Consider the following 21,108-nt stretch of genomic DNA (forward strand, 5'->3'; position numbering starts at 1 on the left):
TGGTCTATGCTGTGTAGAAATTTTGTCATTACTTGTTGGCCACTCCGTTCGTGTTCTATGTCGACCATCAGGCCCTGCTATATATGATCAATAAACCTGTTATTCAAGGAAGAATCAGCCGCTGGTTACTTTTGTTGCAGGAGTTTACCTTCAAGATCATTGTACGATTGGGGAAGAAACACGTCAGTGCAGACTACCTGTCGAGAATCAAAATAGGGGAACCGGCAGATGGAGTGAACGATGACTTTCTCGATGCGCAGTTGTTTCAGATTGCAGTACTGTCGGAATGGTACAAAAGCATTGGAGAGTACCTTTTGATAGGCCAATTCCCAAGTGAAATGGCACCAAATAAAAGGCGTAAGCTAATAATCAGGAGCCGTACCTTCTAGTTGATCAATGAATTACTCTACAAAATGGGGCTAGATCACATTCTACGATGGTGTGTTAGAGGAAGAAATACCACGGGTACTAAAGGAAGCACATGAGGGTCTAGCAGGAGGACACATGGTACCTGATATCACGGCGCAGAAGATATTGCTCGCAGGACTATGGTGGCCAACAGTGTACAATGACGCACGGGAATGGGTTGTTGGGTGTGACACTTGCCAATGGGCTGAGAAGTCGCTCAAGAGAGACTTCATGCCACTGTACTCGTCGCACACTTTGGAACTTTTTGAAAGATGGGGGCTGGATTTCATCGGACCTCTGAAGGTGAGCAAAATCAGGAGGTGCCGATACATCGTCGTAGCGACAGAGTACCTGACCAAATGGGTGGAGGCATGCACACTACCAGATAACTTGGTGGCAAGCATTGCAAAATTTATCTACGAGCAAATTATTACCAGGTACGGTATTTCGTTGCAGTTAACAAGTGATAGAGGTGGACATTTTGTAAACCATGTTATCTGATTGCTCACCATGGAGTTCAAGATTTATCATTCATTATCAAGCCCGTACTACCCAAGAGTGAACGGATAGGCCGAGGCTACCAACAAAATCTTGGTGTTCATTATCTACAAATCTTGTGCTGTCGAAGGGGAGGATTGGGAAGAAAAATTACCCTCTGCTCTTTGCGCTTACCGTACGACGTACAAGGTGACGATGGGGCACACACCGTTTCGATTGATGTTCGGCCAGGAGGCAGTAGTACCAGCAGAATTCATGATTCCGAGTCTAAGGATAGCACTGGAAAACAAGTTGGGCGACATGGAAAGCCTAAGAGAGCGGCTATATAAATTGAACAAGCTCGAGGAGAAATGATTGTTGGCGCAGTGGGCGACAGAGGTAACATAGAACAGGCGTAAGGCGTGGCACGATAAACACCTAAAACTGAATAGGTTCCAACTGCGTCAGTGGGTGTTGAAGTATGATGGCAGGAACAAAATCAAACCGGGCAAACTCAAAGTTAGATGGGTCGGACCATACAAAATTCGGGTGGTAGGCGACAATGGAGCAATAAAATTGTGGACCTTGGACGGGCAAGAAGTGCCTCAGGGAGTCAACGGGTCGGAGCTGAAGATGTACTGGGCAAGGAAGAGCTCATCGTCATCGTAGAATGATCCAGCCCGACTGTTTCCCTCGTCATCGCAGGTGGGTGAGGTCGGGAGGGAAAACTGAGCAATTCTATTTTTTTTTCTGCTAAAAAAAAAAAAGTTCTGCTGTTCTCATCTATTGTCTGTACGCATTGATTTCTTTACCCAGTATGTTAAACAATCATATATAGAGCAGCTAAAGAATTGAACAAATACTACAGAAACATCATTGGGTTTGAAGTGCATAGTCATTGTACATTTCAGTTTGTGGTGGTCTGCAATGAGGCACGATAAATGGTTTGTTTGGAAGTCAAAATGGCATATAGTTGGTGGTATGCTGATCGATGTCAGCAATAGAGCTTATAGATGCATTCAAACAACTATTTTTATTCACAACAGTAGTTGGATATCATAAAAAGCAAGACCAAGACATTAAGTAAAGAAATTGGAGTTTAAATATGCACAGCAGCAGCAATGATGACATAAAGGCTTATGCAATGACACCATTCATTTATACTTTATTGTGTGCAAAGATTAATTCTTAGTGATACTGTTAAAAATAGAAATGAGACAAGAAGCAAAGAGAAGACAAATTGTCCTATCTGCAAGCAGCAACCGTACAAACTAAAGAAAAGACAAAATAAGAATAAAGACAAAAAATAAAAGTGCTGCGGTTGATAAAGAACAAGAAAACTCTAATAAGAAGCAATTCATGTGAGGCTGTGTTGGCATTAAAGACAAAATTATTTTGTCTTATTCAATTGACAGGTCTGCGATATCAAAAGTTTTGAGGTAAAGACAAAGGAGTGTTACACAAGCAAAGTTAAACAATGAAGCGGAGAGGACTCCACAATAGAGAGTGTGACGGCTACAAAATATTTATATGCAGCAATAATAATACAAACAAATGGGCCCGATAGAAGACATTTTAAATAAGCCTATGAGACAAAATCTGTGATAATGATATGTGGCAACAATAGACTCAGAAGTTGTCAGGAGCAACCAAAACTAAGGACAATATACAGACAGAGCGATAAGAATCAATGACAGATTATTTTTAAAGGAGCCGATAAATATGAAAATAAAAGGCTATACAAGCATAAACAGCTTGAAGTAAAATAACTAGTTGGTTTGGGAAATAATATTAAATGATTAAAGTTATAAGAAGAGCTGCAATTATGTTAAAGATAATTATTTAAAGAGGTGCGATTATTTAAAGTAAAGGTACAATTCAAATTTGAAAAGAGGCATGAATTTTCATGAGATATAAATATGTATACATATCATTTTGGAAAAGTGAGAAACGTCAAGTATGAATAAGCAAGAATAGAAGTGCATATCTGAACGTATAAAATCAGAGAGAGATGAGTTAAAAGAAAGAATCAATAAGGATATGAATGAATAGGGCAGAAGATACAGTGTATGCATTGAAAAAAGGAATATGTTAGCAGTGAATGAAATTGAAAATGAATTAAGTACTTGAAGGATGTCAGCATTTGCAGAAAAGAAAGAAGGGACTGAATGATTTATATATTGAGATTTTAAAATTTGGTATATATAAATACAAACAGAGTAAAGGTGTTGTAAAAGAAATATTATATAATCAGATTTACAATCTGATATATATACTTATGTGTATAAACATTAAAAGAGATAGCGAAAGGGTGAGTTGAAAAGTATTGGCTGACTTCAAAGGTAGAGGAGCTTTAAAGTTTCCATTATCAGTTGTAAGAGCAACATTATCAGTTGTAAGAGCAACATTTTTCAAGTGGAAGAACAAATTGTGTGCAGTGGGTTGGTGGTCACGAAAACAAGCAGTGGGGATTGGTGCTTCCAGTAGGTCGGTGCCTGCGAAGTGAGGGAGTTGGAGCTTCCAGTGAGTCGGTGCTCATAAACATAGAGGTTGGAGCCTCTAGTAGGTCGCAGCCTACAAATATTGTAAAAGAACAAAGTTTATATAAAAACATTAATTGTCATGGTTTTCTCCCACATTGGGTTTCCACGTAAATCATTGTGTTAATGTGTTCCTGTGCACAATTGTTCATTTTAGCATTTGAAGTTAATTACTTGGATAAAAGTTTTAAATTGGAAAATTTGTTATTATACTAATTCAGCTGTCCCCCCCTCTCAGTATAATCGTGTGCTCTTCAGGGTTTCACCTTAATTCTCTCTCATAGAGAAGAATGCATTACAAGGAATTTCATTTAGAACTTCTCATAGAGAAGATATCATTTACAAAGGATTGCACCTGAAGATTCTCCCTCTAAACAATGATCCGGGCAAGTCAGGTCTAGTAGTTACTCCTTTAGAGACTCTCTTCCCCCAAGAATTCGTGTCAGACTCACTCTAAATCTGATTCAATCTTCCTCATGATGCACTCAAGACTAGGCCCATCAAAATCATGCAATCACACATGTATTTCTAGACTCCCTTTGGGTATCAATCTTCTAAGCTCCTGTGTTACCTTCGAAGAAGTGTCATACTCCCTCTTAATGTAGAAGGACACTCATAATATAAAAGATCTTTGCTTCAAGAGCCATACTTTATCCAACCTGATCACAACTTCTTTGAAGCTACTGTCATAAGCTGCCCCATCTGCCATTCTTCTTTTCCTGCAAGATCAAGTTTAGATGCTAAGGAAAAGATCAAGGAAAAAATAACTCATATGACACATATGAAATTGCAAATGACTGAATGAATAGATAAATGTAATACCTAAGAATAGTAATACTTATCTGTACATCAACATGCTTGATATTAATTTCTCCAACGAAGATCCATATGCATCAAATCAGACAATGTCTTCAATGGGAATGAAACATCAGTTAAGGTGATTTCTCACCCCACCCCCCCCGCCCTGGCCAATGTAAAATTCCCACAGTTTTCATCTTTATAGAGTTTTCAATCTTTCAGAGATCGGAAGAGGTTAAAGTTTTCTTCGTAAGTCTTTATCCCTTCTAGTAAAATATGGGACAAAGATTCACAAGAGTATGGCTATGTAATAACCCCAACAGGTTATAACTTCTTCAAACACCAAAAATCTTTATACTTCAGTTGTTTGACATTTCGTCAAACACTTTGCAAGCAAGCTCTGATACCACTATAATGGCCCTCCTCAAATCTGCTCTCAAAAAATGTTGATGAAAGCTTAAGGAATTTCATCAAACAATTCACATTCAAGGGACGATGACTGATATAGTATTTTAGCTGGCTTTAAATGACTCTTTTTTCAATTTGCATCAATGAGAATCTTGTGCTAGAAGACTCCAAATGGACTACACAATGACCTAACTTGAGTGTGCTAGTAATTTTGACAATATTCAGTGCATATATATATAATCTAAGCATGATAAATGAATACCTACAGCCAACTGACATTTTTACAAACAGTTGGTATGCAAACTAACTAGCTGATAAATAATGATATTGAATTGCTTAAATGACAGCAGCAACCATTATCTTCTTAATTGGAATGAAATTTCAAATACAATGCTTATGAAATATGGCCAAGACTTTTGGCATTTACATGGATTACAAAATGATAATGCTGGTATAATGCACACTTACAGCTGAAACTTATAATACCCTAAAAACAATACTAACAAGGGAACCTGGTTGTAGATGGCTGTAATAATTTCCTTCAATGCTGCCCCTTCTGCTTTGCTTTTCCGATTTGCTTTTTCGAACTGCTTTTTCAGATCTACTTTTTGAATTGCTTTTACAGACTGCTTTTTCAGCTTGCTTTTTTGGTTCTGCTTTTTTGGACTGCTTTTTCGGTTCCGCTTTTTCGGACTGCTTTTTCGTATCTGCTTTTTCAGACTGTTACCATGTTAAATCTCAAGACCATATCTTTCAATTGCGTCAAGATTTCTAGCTTGAAGGGATTTCGTCCTTCAAACTATTGCGACATAATCTCTAAAAAATTTTTCAATTTTTTTGATATTTCCAAGCATACTAAAAAGAAGCTCTTCCCTTTCTTTTATACTGTTCTCACAAGAGCTCAATCCTTCGTTTTCTCAATGTGGGATAACACATAACTCCCTTTACATAACTTATGTCTCCAATGTATTATAAAATAAAGGGGACTCTTTTAATTTAAATATTTCCCACAAACTATAGTCTATGCATTAATAAAGTTAAATATTTAAATTTAACTTTATAAATAGCTTTATCAATGCATAACAAATCTTATCAATGATAAACAAGTCTTCTTGTCGATTTTAAACAATTACCATTGACATATCGTTGCCATTGGATGTCCGCCCATGTCCAAGATGACTTACTATAAATAGTAAGTATGCCCAAAGCTGCCTCAAAACCCCTCAGAAAGACCTGCAACTGAAACTATATAGGCCAAATGGCCTCTAAGCCCCTTTAATGTCCTGGTTAGCCTACGGGACCGTGGGGAAATAGGCTAATGACAACATCATGCTATGAATGCTAAAAAGGTGACATTACAGTCCACCCTTCCCAAAATTGCTTGTCCCAAGCAATGGTCGAACAACAACCCAATCAATCTGCCTAGATCCCAAATGTAGTCATGAACTATATTGCTGTCAGTCAACATAGGCTCGTGAAACAACCTCTGAAAATTAACCATGGGGAATCCATAATCAAATTGGCGAATATAACTCACCCAAACTCAAAAGTCAGGAACCCATGAGAAATAAGCTCTCGAAATATCAAAACCCAAATAGAGTAGATAACCCAAACTGCCAACATAGTAAATACCATCAACACATCCCACTAGCCTATGTGGAATGTACAACACAATTCTGGAACAACGATGAATACTCCTGCATGAAACTGCACCAAATACAGAGAATCCACACACTGCACACCTACTGCAATTAACACAACTCTGTAGATCATCGGTCACTGTCTCATAACCATAACACCCATGCACTGCTGATGGTGAATAGTCATTACACGGTAGATAGCAAAAATGAGAGCCCAGACCAAACCTGTCTGCCATCAACTCCTCAACACATGGATCAAAAGCAAATCGATGAACATATCCTACAGTATAATGCCCGTAAAAAGAACCAATCCCAGTCAAAGACTCAACCTGCAGACGTGATACAACCAACTGTGACTGATCATCAGCTAGGTTAGAGGATGATATAGCCAAGAGTGCAGAATCAACAACAACATCACTAGTCTCTGTTCCCTCCAAGTCAAACATATCACAATGCTCGGCTGCAGCGCCCAACTCAGTTGAACCTACCTCTAGTGGAAATGGACCAAATATGCCAATACTAGTGTCGTGGAGAGATATATCCTCATCTCCACTACCTCTATCAACCTCGACCATGGACATCTGCAGATCACCAGACACCACGGTCCGTGATTGTACAGAATCTGGTAAAGATTGCAATCGCTCTAAATCCATGGTCACCTTAGCCAAATGAAACTATGACTCCTCGAAAGCCAATTGTGTACTCTCAAGAATCTCAGAAGTCACCTCGAGCTATTGAGTAAGCTCACTCACCTCATCTTCCTTGGCCAATAATGCATCGTATGCTGTACTCCCCCACTCCATAAGATAATCTTTGTCAGCTACCAACTGCATATAATTCTGTCTCAAAATCCGAATAGCTTCCCATAAAGAGTGGATCTCTGTCAAGGAAAGATAACTACCTCCTTGCTCATCACTAGTAGGAGAACCCCATCCATAAACTGCTAACAACTGACGAGCAGCGTCGAAATGTTGGCAGGCGATAGAAATGTCTCGCTCACTAACTCTCAATTGACTAGACACATGATGGCACTGGCTAGACTGTCTCCTACAAACCTCCTCTGACGCACTGTCTAAAGGAGTATCCTCAAAGTTACTGGTCTCTAGAGTATTACCATCCATATCGTGCGAATCAACTCCAAAGCTCATATCAACATACAGAGTATCAAAAAGTGTAGCACTGCTATCCAACTCCTTTGTACCAAAAGAAACTGCCAAGGAAACTAAGTCTTCAAAACTGCCCACTGCATCCTCCTAGATGTCATCAATGCCAATATGATCCTGGGACTCATCTGTACACATTGCCAAGCATGAAAGATCATCAACACATTCCAGCAAGAATGGTCGACTGGATATATGAACAACGCCCAACACTGGTGTATAAAACCTAATACCAACATCGGACAAGCTGCTGGCACAAGAAAAGACAACACTGTGCAATTTGCCAATCAAATCCATGATAGCACCCAAACAATCACTACTACCAAAAAGTGATAAAGATCTCCAGTCAACTGAATCCCAAACGCCAATATAACAATCTTGAGTCCATATTCGTAAACTAGAATCAGCTGGTAACTCAAGCAAACTCCTCACCTGGGTAATATGACCAATACCAACTAACTCCACATACCTATCTGACATTGTCCCTGTATCCTGGATGTGAATGCAAGATGAACGCACAACATTATCAACGACCACATATGATTTACATGCCACAGAAAGCTGAGTATCAGGAGTGCAAGATGAAACTAAACTCAACTCTATGCCATGCTTATCCCCATGTCTCTCCCAGTCCTGTAATGCCAATGGAGTATTCACCAAAGAAGCTCGAGTGTCCTCAAGCTCGCGAGAAAGCCTGTCAACTTCCTTCTCCTTCCTCCTCAAGGCATTTGAATAGTCTCCGACAAAGCTAAGAAGATGGTCACGATCTGATAGAAGATGTAAATAACTCAACTTCATCGTTCCCATTTCTTCCCTAATCGCCTATAAGTCAACACAAGAAGACTTTGCCTGAACTCCCTTATGTCTACCCTGTAACTGAATCATCTGAATGTGATCCTCTATCATATCCCGCATTCTGTCATGATGAGATAATGAAGTCACAATACTGTCTTTGCTCACCTTCAGTTGGCTGGACAAATCATGCGGAGTTCTACCAGCCTCAACCTCATGTGACGAAGGATCTAACTGTGCCTGGTACTCTTTCTCAGCAAAGTCATGAATGCTCACTTTCTGGTCAACTGTACTATCCTCAAACATGACAGTATCCTCAACTGCAGTAACTTCATCCAGCCCAACTGTATTGGAATCACTATCTGTGTCAATCACGCAATCTGGTGTGTCTGTGATATCACCTTCTGATGCAACTGGCTCAACTTGCACAACATTTGTAACCCCTTCTGCCTGTGAAGATGATGCAGATAAACCATTACCTGAAGATGTGCTAATGTCTCCCTGTATGGAATCCGCATGTCTGTTAAACTCCTCATACAAGTTTCTGCCTGTCATAGGGAAGGTACGTTCCTTAGGCCTATCAATCAGGCCCTTTAACCACGTACATGCCATAGGTAACAAATTCCTCTCTTTTGTCCAAACATACCATAAGTCTTCTGTCAAAAGTTTAGAAATTTCATCCTCCCCCTCAAACAAGATTGTGAACATGATGGAGTGCATCGATGCCAATACTCTGCTGGGATGAAACTCGTCCATAATATTCCAAAATGTATTAAACATCCTGCGAATGTCACTAATACAACCAATTGCCAGCATAATATTTTCAAACCTACACCTTGCAAATACTTAAAGTAATCTTGCCCACTTTGTGAAATAAGGGTCCCAAATGTTGTCCAACTTTTCAAAGCTTTTTACCATGGCATGAAGTACCTCTTTCATAATCTGATCGTCATAAGAATCAAGGCCAGCTATTATCCTCATGATTTCACTAATGCAAGAGAGAGCTGTAAGTCTTGTTACCTCATCATGATGTCTCAATAATCGAGGCTTAACCAACGAACCAAATGCTGCAGATAAAGCTGTTTGCATAGCATTGGGTCTTGACTGATCAAACTTGCTTAAATAAGTTTCCAACTCCTCCAAAGTTCTTAGAGGGTCCTCTATTTGTTGAAATGGACAATCTAATTTCTTCTTTACATTGTGCATTCTTTCTTCCAAATCCTTGTCTCCTGTTAAAGCCATGCTGATAATTGAATTCAATCTGAAATAACCCTATCAGGTTGGCAGGAAACCGCTCTGATACCACTGTAATAACCCCAACAGGTTATAACTTCTTCAAACACCAAAATCTTTATACTTAAGTTGTTTGACATTTCGTCAAACACTTTGCAAGCAAGCTCTGATACCACTGTAATGGCCCTCCTCAAATCTACTCTCAAAAAATGCTGATGAAAGCTCAAGGAATTTCATCAAACAATTCACATGCAAGGGACGTATGACTGATATAGTATTTTAGCTGGCTTTAAATGACTCTTTATTCAATTTGCATCAATGAGAATCTTGTGCTAGAAGACTCCAAATGGACTACACAATGACCTAACATGAGTGTGCTACTAATTTTGACAATATTCAGTGTATATATATAATCTAAACATGAGAAATGAATACCTACAGCCAACTGACATTTTTGCAAACAGTTGGTATGCAAACTAACTAACTGATAAATAATGATATTGAATTGCTTAAATGACACCAGCAACTATTATCTTCTTAATTGCAATACAATGCTCATGAAATATGGCCAAGACTTTTGGCATTTACATGGATTACAAAATGATAATGCTGGTATAATGCACACTTACAGCTGAAACTTATAATATCTTAAATACAATACTAACAAGGGAACCTGGTTGTAGATGGCTGTAATAATTTCCATCAATGCTGCCCCTTCTGCTCTGCTTTTCCAATTTGCTTTTTCGGATCTACTTTTTGAACTGCTTTTACGGACTGCTTTTTCTGCCTACTTTTTCGGTTCCGCTTTTTCGTATCTGCTTTTTTAGACTGCTACCATGTTAAATCTCAAGACCATATCTTTCAATGGCGTTAAGATTTCCAGCTTGAAGGGATTTCGTCTTTCAAACTATTGAGACATAATCTCCAGAAAATTTTTCAATTTTTTTGATATTTCCAAGCATACTAAAAAGAAGCTCTTCCCTTTCTTTTATAGTGTTCTCACAAGAGCTCAATTCTTCGTTTTCTCAATGTGGGATAAAACATAACTCCCTTTATGTAACTTATGTCTCCAATGTATTATAAAATAAAGGGGACTCTTTTAATTTAAATATTTCCCACAAACTATAGTCTATGCATTAATAAAGTTAAATATTTAAATTTAACTTTATAAATAGCTTTATCAATGCATAACAAATCTTATCAATGATAAACAAGTCTTCTTGTTGATTTTAAACAATTACCATCGACATACCGTTGCCACTGGATGTCCGCCCATGTCCAAGATGACTTACTATAAATAATATGCCCAAAGTTGCCTCAAAACCCCTCAGAAAGACCTGCAACTGAAACTATCTAGGCCAAATGGCCTCTAAGCCCCTTTAATGTCCTGGTTAGCCTACGAGACCGTGGGGAAATAGGCTAACGACAACATCATACTATGAATGCTAAAAAGGGGACATTATAGTCCGCCCTTCCCAAAATTGCTTGTTCCAAGCAATGGTCGAACAACAACCCAATCAATCCGCCTAGATCCCAAATGTAGTCATGAACTATACTGCTGTCAGTCAACGTAGGCTCCTGCAACAACCTTTGAAAATTAACCAAGAGGAATCCATAATCAAATTGGCGAATACAACTCACCCAAACTCCAAAGTCAGGAACCCATGAGAAAGAAGCTCTCGAAATATCAAAGCCCAAGTAGAGTAGATAACCCAAACTGCTAACATAGTAAATACCATCAACACATCCCACTAGCCTATGTGGAATGTACAATACAATTCTGTAACAACGATGAATACTCCGGCATGAAACTTCACCAAATACTTGCTATTCTAATCCTACTCCTATGAATGGAAGGTTAGCAAATGGATGGGGATTGTATCTAATGAAGGTTAACCAGTGGCCTCACCTCCATAGATGCAATGATTCAAAGGAAAGTAAACTAGTTTGCCACACGAGGCTTCCCAACTAGTAGCTAAGATGCTAGTGGCCTAGTATTGATCCCTATCAAACATCTACTAATGCTACCAAGAAACTATCCATCTACTTTACTCTTACTTAACAACTTGAAATGCAACCAACTTTACCAACTTGAAAGGAAATTTTACTCTAAATATTTGGAAGTAGAAACCATGCAGTAATACCAAAGGCTCTTAATCACCATGCAAGTCACAACAATGAGAAAGAAATAACGATTTTGACATTATCTTAGCAACAATTTTCTCCAACCATTACAAATAAGAGCAAATGGCCTTATCAAAATTTACAACCGACAGTAGAGATTAAGAGGCAAAATCAACGATCCAAATTGAATCCTAGAAACCCTAATTAGGGCTGCCACTCCATCGGCCAATGAGAAGACGCCACCTCGTCAATGGACCAATGAAAAAAGTGGAAAAGTGGCAACCAATGAGAAGGCACCAAAATGGTGGCCAATCAGAATTAGACACTTGTCCTATCCTAGAAGCTGTGTCACAAGGTTCGCTGAATTTTCGGCTCCAGGTTCGAAATTCGGCGAACCCATAAAAAAATAAATGAATTCGTCAAAGTTCGCCATAAATTCGTATGGCAGGAAAAAAAAAGTGTTTATTACTGTGTTTTTTAGGGTTTTCGATGGCGGAGGGAATGCATCAGTTGACGATGGGAGGAATGCATCAGTTGTTCAGAATCGTGAGAAGATTGTAGGTGCAGTGACGGCGGCTAAGAAGTTGGTTGCTGTAGCAACAGCGAGTGATTCCTTCTGGTCGTCCGCCATTGTTGCTTGTTCGTCTGCCATTGCTGCCCATTCGTCATTCCGAATGATTTCATTTCTTTCACATGATTTTGTTTTGTTTTCCTAAGTTGCTCGGTTATTTTGGTTTCAAAATTTATTTTAATTTATATTTTTGTCATTTGTTTTATAATATTGAAATATTAAAGTAAATTTATTATGATAGAAAAATTATATATTTTATATGTTTTTTAGTTTTAGAAACTATAAAATTGTTAACAGTAATAAGTTATTATTTTAATGATTTTATATTAAAATAGTTTGATATTTGTATTAAAACATTATAGTATTAAAATATTAGAATTAATTTTTATTATGATACAAGACATTTAAAAAATTTTATAAACTATAAAATTGTTAACTGTAGAAGTTATATTTTTTATTTTATATTGAAATCTTTCCATATTTATATTAAATTATATTTATTTTTTTAAATAGTAAATAACATTTTTTTTTTAAATAGCATAAGGCGAATTTAATGTCGAATTTTTTTTGATTTTTTTGACTTGTCGAATTTCATCCGAACTTCATAGTTATCGAACTCGAACTCGAACTTTGTGACTTAGCCTAGAAGAAAGAGAAATTGCCACTTGGGCTTACATCAAATGATCTTCTAATATAAATCTCCCTTTTTCTTTCATCTTTTTAGCTAAGGCAATGAACCTAGCTAGCCTTTTGTTGACTTCTTCCACGGGAGGACAAGGTGTATGCTTTATCTCGAGCTTAGCTGATTTCATCATGTTGCTTGTTGCCTATAGTGTCTTCTCATGATCCTTCTCATATTCCTTTGCAAATCTGATAAAAGCATTTAGGGAGGAAAGCGTGCCCAAATCTTTCTTCTTGATAGCAACCTTTCCTAACTTATCCAATCTTGATCCAAGTCTTGTCTAATTGATATCCTCTTCTTTGATGTCTTCGAAATCAAGCGCCATCCCAACGTCGCTCATCATGGTTGAAATAGAAGCGTCGACGCTTGGGCCGTGCTGTGCAACTGCCTTCTGTATCTCTTTGAGTGTTCTCAATCTGGTAGTCAAGGCGACAAACCAAGACTCAACCATACCCAAACCTCTCTCATCAACTAAATTGGTCCTCTCCAAATATGCCTCTGGTAGCTCAATGAATGCCTGTAGGTTGGGAATACCTAAATCCTTGACTGGAAGGAAATCTTTCTACTCCTCTTCAAATACTTTGAATTTGTTTCTAACAGCCACTAACGACTGGAATGTCGAGATGAAGGAGGGCAAGAAATTTCGCCCTTCTTAGATTGTATCATGGATCCAATCCTTGACTTCATGTAGCTGAGCTAATATCTCTTCTAGTCTACTCCCGCTATCTTGAGGAAGGGCTGCCTGGTGCAGCTACTGGATAGGTTGGCTATCTCTCCAATATTTGTTTTCAGCCTCCAATTTCATGATTCTTTCGTTCGCCTTCCTCAACCTTTGTCTTATTGAGGCTATACCATTCTGGATCTCCTCACATTCCATATCATCCGGTTTCCTTCCCAAGTTGTGTTCCACTATCTCATATTCCTGGGCCGCAATCTCATCCAATGCCTTGTTGACTGTTGGTATAGCAATCTGAACCTTTCGGTGACCATCATTGTTGCTCTTGATTACCTTTGCCACCATTTTTGCCATTTATTTTTGGTTCTCACTATCACCCTTTTCTATTAATCCTTGGATGTCTTCAACTGTTCGAACGGCTACTAGTTCGCCTCTCGGCATAAGCATTTGCCTTAACCATAGTGGTGTAGTGGATCTCTCCAAATCTGGATTTGGTTCTACTAACAAAGCATCACCAACGGCCTCTGGTGCCGGACTTATTGCCTCGATGTCAATCGGCCCATCTTCTTCTCCACTAGTTACTGCCATATCGTATCCTTGTTGTTTCTCTAAGAGAGGGGAGTACTTGGTGCTCTCACTATAACCACTTGATTCTGAATCAGAGCTCACCTCTACCGTGACCCCTTTATCACTTGAATTGACCTCCTGGCTTCTAGCCTCAATTATGCTTTCCCTTGACGGCATTGCATGTTGTGTCTTGGTTGGAGGTTCCGAATGTTCTTTGCTTTTCTCAACCTCCAAAACCCTTTTCTTGCTTCTAATTGTTTTCTGTTGTCGACTACCTCCTTCACCCTTCTATCTGATTGATTCTGTTGGATCCGCTTTTGGCTTCATCTTCTCATAGGTAAGGGGAATCCTTTGTCTTTGTAGCCTCCTTAATCTTCCATTATGCCACGACTCGGTATGCAAATCAACTGCCCTAGTGACTGCCTCCAAGGAAGGATCCTGATGGTCATCCCAATCCATTGGATTCAACTCTGTTCCTTCTACTGTATCATAATCTCCTCTCAACACATTACCATCATCTTCCAATTGATCGAAAATATCCAAGCCTCTCCATTTGATATCTCTCATCATGTTCACCGACAATCTTGAGAAAGCTAGCTTTCTCACATGAAAGTCATCCTTGGCATTGGCCCAAAAGTCCTCTATACTGGGAACATGCTTAAATTCATTTCCATGAGATACCTTGATAAGACCATTAGGATTGAATCCTTGCCTTGCTCTATACCATCTTGGATGATACCATTCTTTCTCTGCAGTTGCAAAAGCGGTCCAATTGGGGCAACTATCATTGCCAATTCAGATTGAGAAGGTAATCCTTGTCTTACCTTCATTTCTCATTATTCTATCATAGTGCTCAAGTTGCCTAGCCAATTCCATCAAAACTACCTTGTTGGGTGGGTATCTTGAAAGCCTCTTGGGACAAACTGTGTTCCTTGCCACTCTAATGTAGGTGAATTGCGGAAATTGGATGAACCAATTCCCATACTTCTTGATTTTTGCCTTTTCTTCTAATGAGAGTCTCTTAGCAAGTGTTCCTTGTGATACCTTTATTGTGTTCATGGCGAAGGCATCACAAAACATTTTGTAATCCTTGTTGTTGTGCAAATCAAGCTGCGAATAGAATTTTTGCACCAAATATTGCCCTGGCCCACTGCCAACTTTCCCTAAAGCCTTAAGTCTCAGACTCTTATACAATTTAGCAATTAGGTAAAATAGATAGGATGCCATGTAGAATTGCTTTTGGTTTTGTACGGTTCTAAGCTGCAACTCTAGATTCTCGCTTATGATCCTAGCCCAATCAAATCTTCTTTTTCCCTTTTCAATTTCATCAATGAAGAAATACATCTGGTTTTCAAATTGCATACCTTGAGCTAGACCCATGATACGGCTGAGAAGCACAATGAGATCCCCATATTCTGATTTGAAGTCTGCCACTGTAAGCTTTGATGATTTAGTTACGCCTTTCTTTCCCTCGTGTAGTCAATTCTGCTTTAGATGTGTGAAATAGGCCTCCTGGTTATCCTAAGATGATTTAGCTGCTTGATCTAGCATCACTACTATCATGCTCTTGTACTAGGGAATGTTAAATGCTTCTTCAATTGCTTGTCTGCCAATAGTGGCCAACACTCTCTTCCCTTCATCAAAAATGATGAATTTACTAATCAGATCAAACCGGGATGCGCATTCCATAACCAATTCCGGACAGGGCAATGTAGGAGGAAAAGCTGTCGCGTGTACAATTCTACTTCTGTATATCTTCTTTGCCAAGGGGGATTGACCTTCCTTTAGTCTGTCCTTTACTTGTATCATGTTTACTGTACCGACATTGGTATCAGTTATTTGCTTCATTTTCGAGAAGAAAGCTGTTTTGCGCATCATATCCTCTTTGTCTTTCTTAGTATTTGTTTCCTTAGGATTCTTGCTTGCACTACCATCCTCCATCTTGTTGCCCTCTTACGGGATGGTAAAGTGGTGGACAATGAATGCAAGAAGAACCAAGGGAGACAATATCTAGACAAGAACGAAAGAAGGAAGTCAACTTAAGGACCCCTTTCAACTCTAAATGATTAGAAGTCACCTCTACCAATAGCCGGATCTTCTTTTGGATTTTAGGATCAGACTTCAAGAACTTCAAATTCCTTGCAAATCAGAATTTTAATCCTTTTGGAATTGTCCACCTTGTGCTCCAAAAATCAGATTTTCACCATGATGTTCTCCAAAATTCCAAATTAAAATCGCCCAAGTTTGACATAAAAATACAGTCCCAAATGGAGAAAATCAGACCTCCATCATAAATCGCCTAGGGCATAAAAATCAGGTCTGCCCTAAAAAAAAATGTCAAGAGTGAAAATTCTGCTTTCAAACCAATTTGCCCAAGCATGGAAATTCTCCAATTTGCCCTTCAAAAATCACCTAGGGCATAAATCACAGCCCTAATAGAGGGAAAAAAATCACCAAATAATGCTAAAATCTGCCTCCAAAGAGAAATCGCCAAAGGAAGAGAAGAGCTGCTCCAAGTCTAAATTCGCCCAAAATGAAGAGAGGACTGCCTTTGCCAAAATCACCAACACTTTGAGGAGGAAGAGTGAGAAGTGAGGAAGAAAGCGGGAAGAGGCCTCCTCTTATACCCAATTTTCCTACCTTCCATAGCTGGCCGACTAGGACCCTAGGAGCAAGAAAAACAATAATTAATGCATAATTATGGCCCCCAATTAAATGCTTAACTAAATATTAACTTTGCCAAGAAAATTTACCTTTTCTAAATTGCCAATTAGACCAAGATTGCAAAAAGAAAGTAAATAATGCCTTGTAGATGTTAAATGTTTCCATTTAATGATGACTTAGTAATTAATATGTCATTAAAATCGGATTTTGGCTAGCCAAAAGCCATTTTTCAATATTAAATTACCAATTTCATTAAAGGCTTAAAAAATTTCAAGGCAATTTTAATCCATTAAAGCCAATTTTTTGCAATTCAATTCAAATCGATTTTGCCAAGCAATTTTAATTTTTGACAAAAAAAAAATCATTTCTAAAGTCTAAAATTGATTTTGCAATTTGATTTCATCTTCACAAAAGAAATTTTCTTACCAAAAAAAATTCAAGATTTTTCGAAACAAATAAATCTAAACAAAATTTCACCTTTTGAAAATTATCCAAATTTATACAATTATATCCAAATTTTCAAAAGAAATCGTCTAAGTACAAATTTTACAATTTTATTTTGCCAAGTGCTACTCTTTGAATTTTGTCCGGCCTAAGGGTGAAATTGGTTGTTCTGGAAAATCAAGAAACCGGGTGAAAATAAACCTAACCTCTCTCTCTCTCTCTGGGCCCGAAGGTGTCCTATCACTTAATCAAATCAAATTTTTTTTGATAACTCAAAAATTTGCCAAGGCGATTAAAAAAAAGGGGGTTCCCCAAAGTTTTGGGGTGATGGTGTGAAAACCTTGCAACATCTGGTGACTCCACGGGTGAAATGTTCTTGAACATTTCAAGAATAAATAACCTAGAGCAAAAATCTCAGGATGGCTTACCTGAAAATCTACTTAAGGATAGGCACTCAACAAGGGAAAAGACTCTCTAGTTGAACTTAAGTAGCTTGACGATAAGTTAGTCATGTGTGTGCAAATGATTCATTCCCCGCTCGACAAGAACTTGATAATTTCTTAGATCCATTAAACTTAGCTTTTATAATATCCTTACTTCAAAAGCAACCTGGATAGAGCCCCACTACCGGCCAAGCGTCTATAGTCTCAACGGAGTTATCGTTGCGGCACCACAATCATGGTTCTACCTTTAGTGATTATTTTTATAGTACCGGTAGGGATGATTGCACACCTTTGAACCAAATTTCATCTTTTATTTTCGCTTTGATACTGCTTTTCTTTTTTTCTCGTGACATTTTTCTCTTTTTTCCTTTTTTTTTTTCAATCTTTTGTTTGGTTTGCAGGCAATGAAGCTTGCGGAGGGTTTGGAAGACCACAGTGGCGCTGAAGCAGGTGTATGATTTTTACTAAGTCCAACTTCATTTGAAAACACCAAGAACTTAGAGCAATTAAGTGTGAGTAGAATGTTGTAACCATGCCAGAGATAACTTAAGAACCTCCATCGAGTCTAACCCAAATTTAGTATAAGTCGTACCATAGACCAACAACTAAACACATCCTTTAACCTCTGAACCTCGTTAAATGTATTCGAGAAATGAACAAGACAGACTCCGTTTTGTCCTGAAAAATGTAAAGTCTACACACCTCGCCCACGAGTGATAACATGGACCCCCTTTGCACTTGCAAAGACCCAAAACCAAAACGGCCTACTAACTAAAGGAAGCTAAAAGATTTCAAGTCAAGTGACTTGATGCAAATCAAACTTGATCTCCCTCACAGTGCCTAAACTAAGCAACTGAAAGAAAACTACTCTAATCCTTTGGGCCAAATGGTCCAAAACAAACTCTACTCTAAAGAACAAAAGCAAACTAAACTACTAACTGAAAGCAAACCTATTCTAACTATGTACAAAAAGGGCTCCGGACGGAGTCCTAGGCTTGGAAATAATGCTTGAGTAATTGTCCATTGACAGGCAATGGGACATCCTCGCTAGTGAGTGTCTTAAGTCTAAATGCATTATCTCCAATGATCTCAGATATTTGGAAAGGACCCTTCAAAAGTTTGTCAAATTTATTATGTTGTCCTTTCCTTTCATGGGCTTTTTCCCAATAGAAGACCAAGTCAGAAATCCTAAAGGCCTTACTTTGCGCTTTTTTGTCAAACCAACATTTTACTACCCCTTGATGTTTTGAAAATTTCTCTGGGGCTTCGTCTCTTTTTCTCATCTAATTGCATCTGTTGAGCCAACCTGACTTGGACTCTGTCTTCGTTCTCATCATAGTATTCCTGTATGAATCTCATAGTTGGAATTTTCAATTGAATCGGGAAAATAGGGTCCTGTCCATAAACCAAATGATAAGGTGTGATTCCTATTGACTCTAACTCTTGTTCTATCGGCCCACAAAGCGTATCTTAACTGAGTGTGCCAATCTCTTGGGTTCCTGTCTAAAAGTTTTCCTATCACAGTCAAAAGGTTCTTATTTGTGGATTCTGCAAGGCCATTTCCCTGGGGATAGTAACCTGATGAAAATTTTAATATGATGCCGTGCTCAAATACCCAAGTATGAAATTTCAAAGCAGAACCATTATCACATACAAATGCATGACACCCAAACCTGGCAGTGATCTTTTCCTCTAAGAACTTGATAACAATCTAAATAGTGCAATTCTTGAAAGCTTGAGCTTCTGACCACTGTGTACAGTAGTCAGTTGTGGTTAGAATATACCTGTTTTGTGGCGAGGATGGTGGATTGATAGGACCAATGAAGTCAAGTCCCCACATCGCGAAAGGTCTCACCTCAATAATTGGTCGCAAAGGCATTGCTAGGTTCCTTTCTCTCTTCGCTGCAGTTTGACAAATATGACAAGTCTTTACATGCTTGTGGGTGTCTTTGGACAAAGTTGGCCAGTAGTATCTGGCTCTTAGTATCCAATGTGCTGTGGCCAAATCTGATCCATGTCTTGTTCCCCATATATCGTGAAAGTGCTTCAAAATGTTCCTAGCTTCTTCCTTTCCAACACATCTCAAATATATGCCCTCATGATTTTGCTTGTATAACACTGCTCCTTGTAGCATATATCTTTTGCTCTTAAATCTCAATGCCCGCTTGTGTATTGGATTCAAATGTGGAGGGCATCGACGATTTAACAAATAATTGATTATGTTTTGATACCATTCATCAGGGTGTACTTCCTCCAATTCATAAACTTGTTGCACATGTCCAGGCCCCTCTGATGCCATGGTTTGTGCCAATTGTTGTTGTCTGACCAATTTCATCGGTTGGATCTCTATGTCATATTCTTGGATAGTGGCGACCCACTTGCTTCTTCTTTCTCCAAGCTCGTTTTGCATTAAAAGAGTCTTCATTGCTATGTTAGGCACAATTGCTTGTACTTTGCTTCTCAAGATGTAATGCTTGAATTTCTTCACCGCCTTCACCAAGGCATAAGCTCGTTTCTCCACGTTTGGGTAATTCAATTCGGTCTCTTTGAAAGGTGCACTCATGAATGCAATTGGATTGCTCTTCACCTTCCTTATTCTTCTGTGTTAAAATGGCCACACACGCATGATCAGAGGTGAAAGAATATATATTGAATGGCCTCTCATAATCCGAGCTTACTAGAACTGGTGCATTAACGATAGCATGCTTTATTTCTTCAAATGCCTTCTTTGCTGCTAGAGTCCAATCCATTTTTACATCCTTCTTTAACATGTCATTCATTGGTTTTCCAATCTCAGCAAATGCAGATATGAACTTTCTCACAAAGTTGATCTTTCCAAAGAATGATTTGAGCTCTTTCTTGCTAGCTGGTATGCCAAGTTTGGAGACTGCTTCCACTCTCTCCGGATCTATCATGATACCTCTTTCTGAAATTACATGTCCCAAAAGTTTTTCCTCGGTGATTCCAAACATACATTTCTTCGGGTTCAAAGAAATTCCGAAACTTCTACATCTCGTGAAAACTTTCCTCAAATCTAGAATGTGATCTTCTCTATTCTTTGAAAATATTGTTATGTCGTCCACGTAAATGATGATGCAGTTGCCTTTTAAGTCCTTGAAAGCATAATCCATGGCCCTTTGAAATGTTGCACTTGCTGTTTTCAATCTATCTTCTTCTTCAACAATCACTCGATTGTACCCCGAATATCCATCCATAAATGACATCATCTGTGCTCCATTAACAATTTGCAAGACCTCATCTAGTGATGGCACTGGATAATTATCCTTTTCTAATGTCCTATTCAAATTTTTGAAATCAACACACAACCTTATTTCTTCGTTTTTCTTCTTTACTGGGACAAGATTGGCAACCCACGTTGAATGTCTTACTGGGAAGATGATCTGCGCATTTAGCAACTTCTTTACTTCTTGATATACCAATGGTTCTAGCAAAGGATTGACTGACCTTTGTCGCTGCCTGA

General features: G+C 38.5%; 1 protein-coding gene across 4 annotated transcripts in view; it reads left to right on the top strand.

Annotated features, from left to right (window-relative positions):
* The window catches only part of LOC149557985 (Protein kinase superfamily protein), a 235,137-nt gene that overhangs the window by 82,365 nt on the left and 131,664 nt on the right, over positions 1 to 21,108 (top strand). The gene's annotated exons all lie outside the window — the stretch shown is intronic.

Source organism: Cupressus sempervirens, chromosome 5 (assembly GCF_028749045.1).
Source record: "Cupressus sempervirens isolate cs-2001-9-10 chromosome 5, ASM2874904v1, whole genome shotgun sequence".
Lineage (NCBI taxonomy): Eukaryota > Viridiplantae > Streptophyta > Pinopsida > Cupressales > Cupressaceae > Cupressus > Cupressus sempervirens.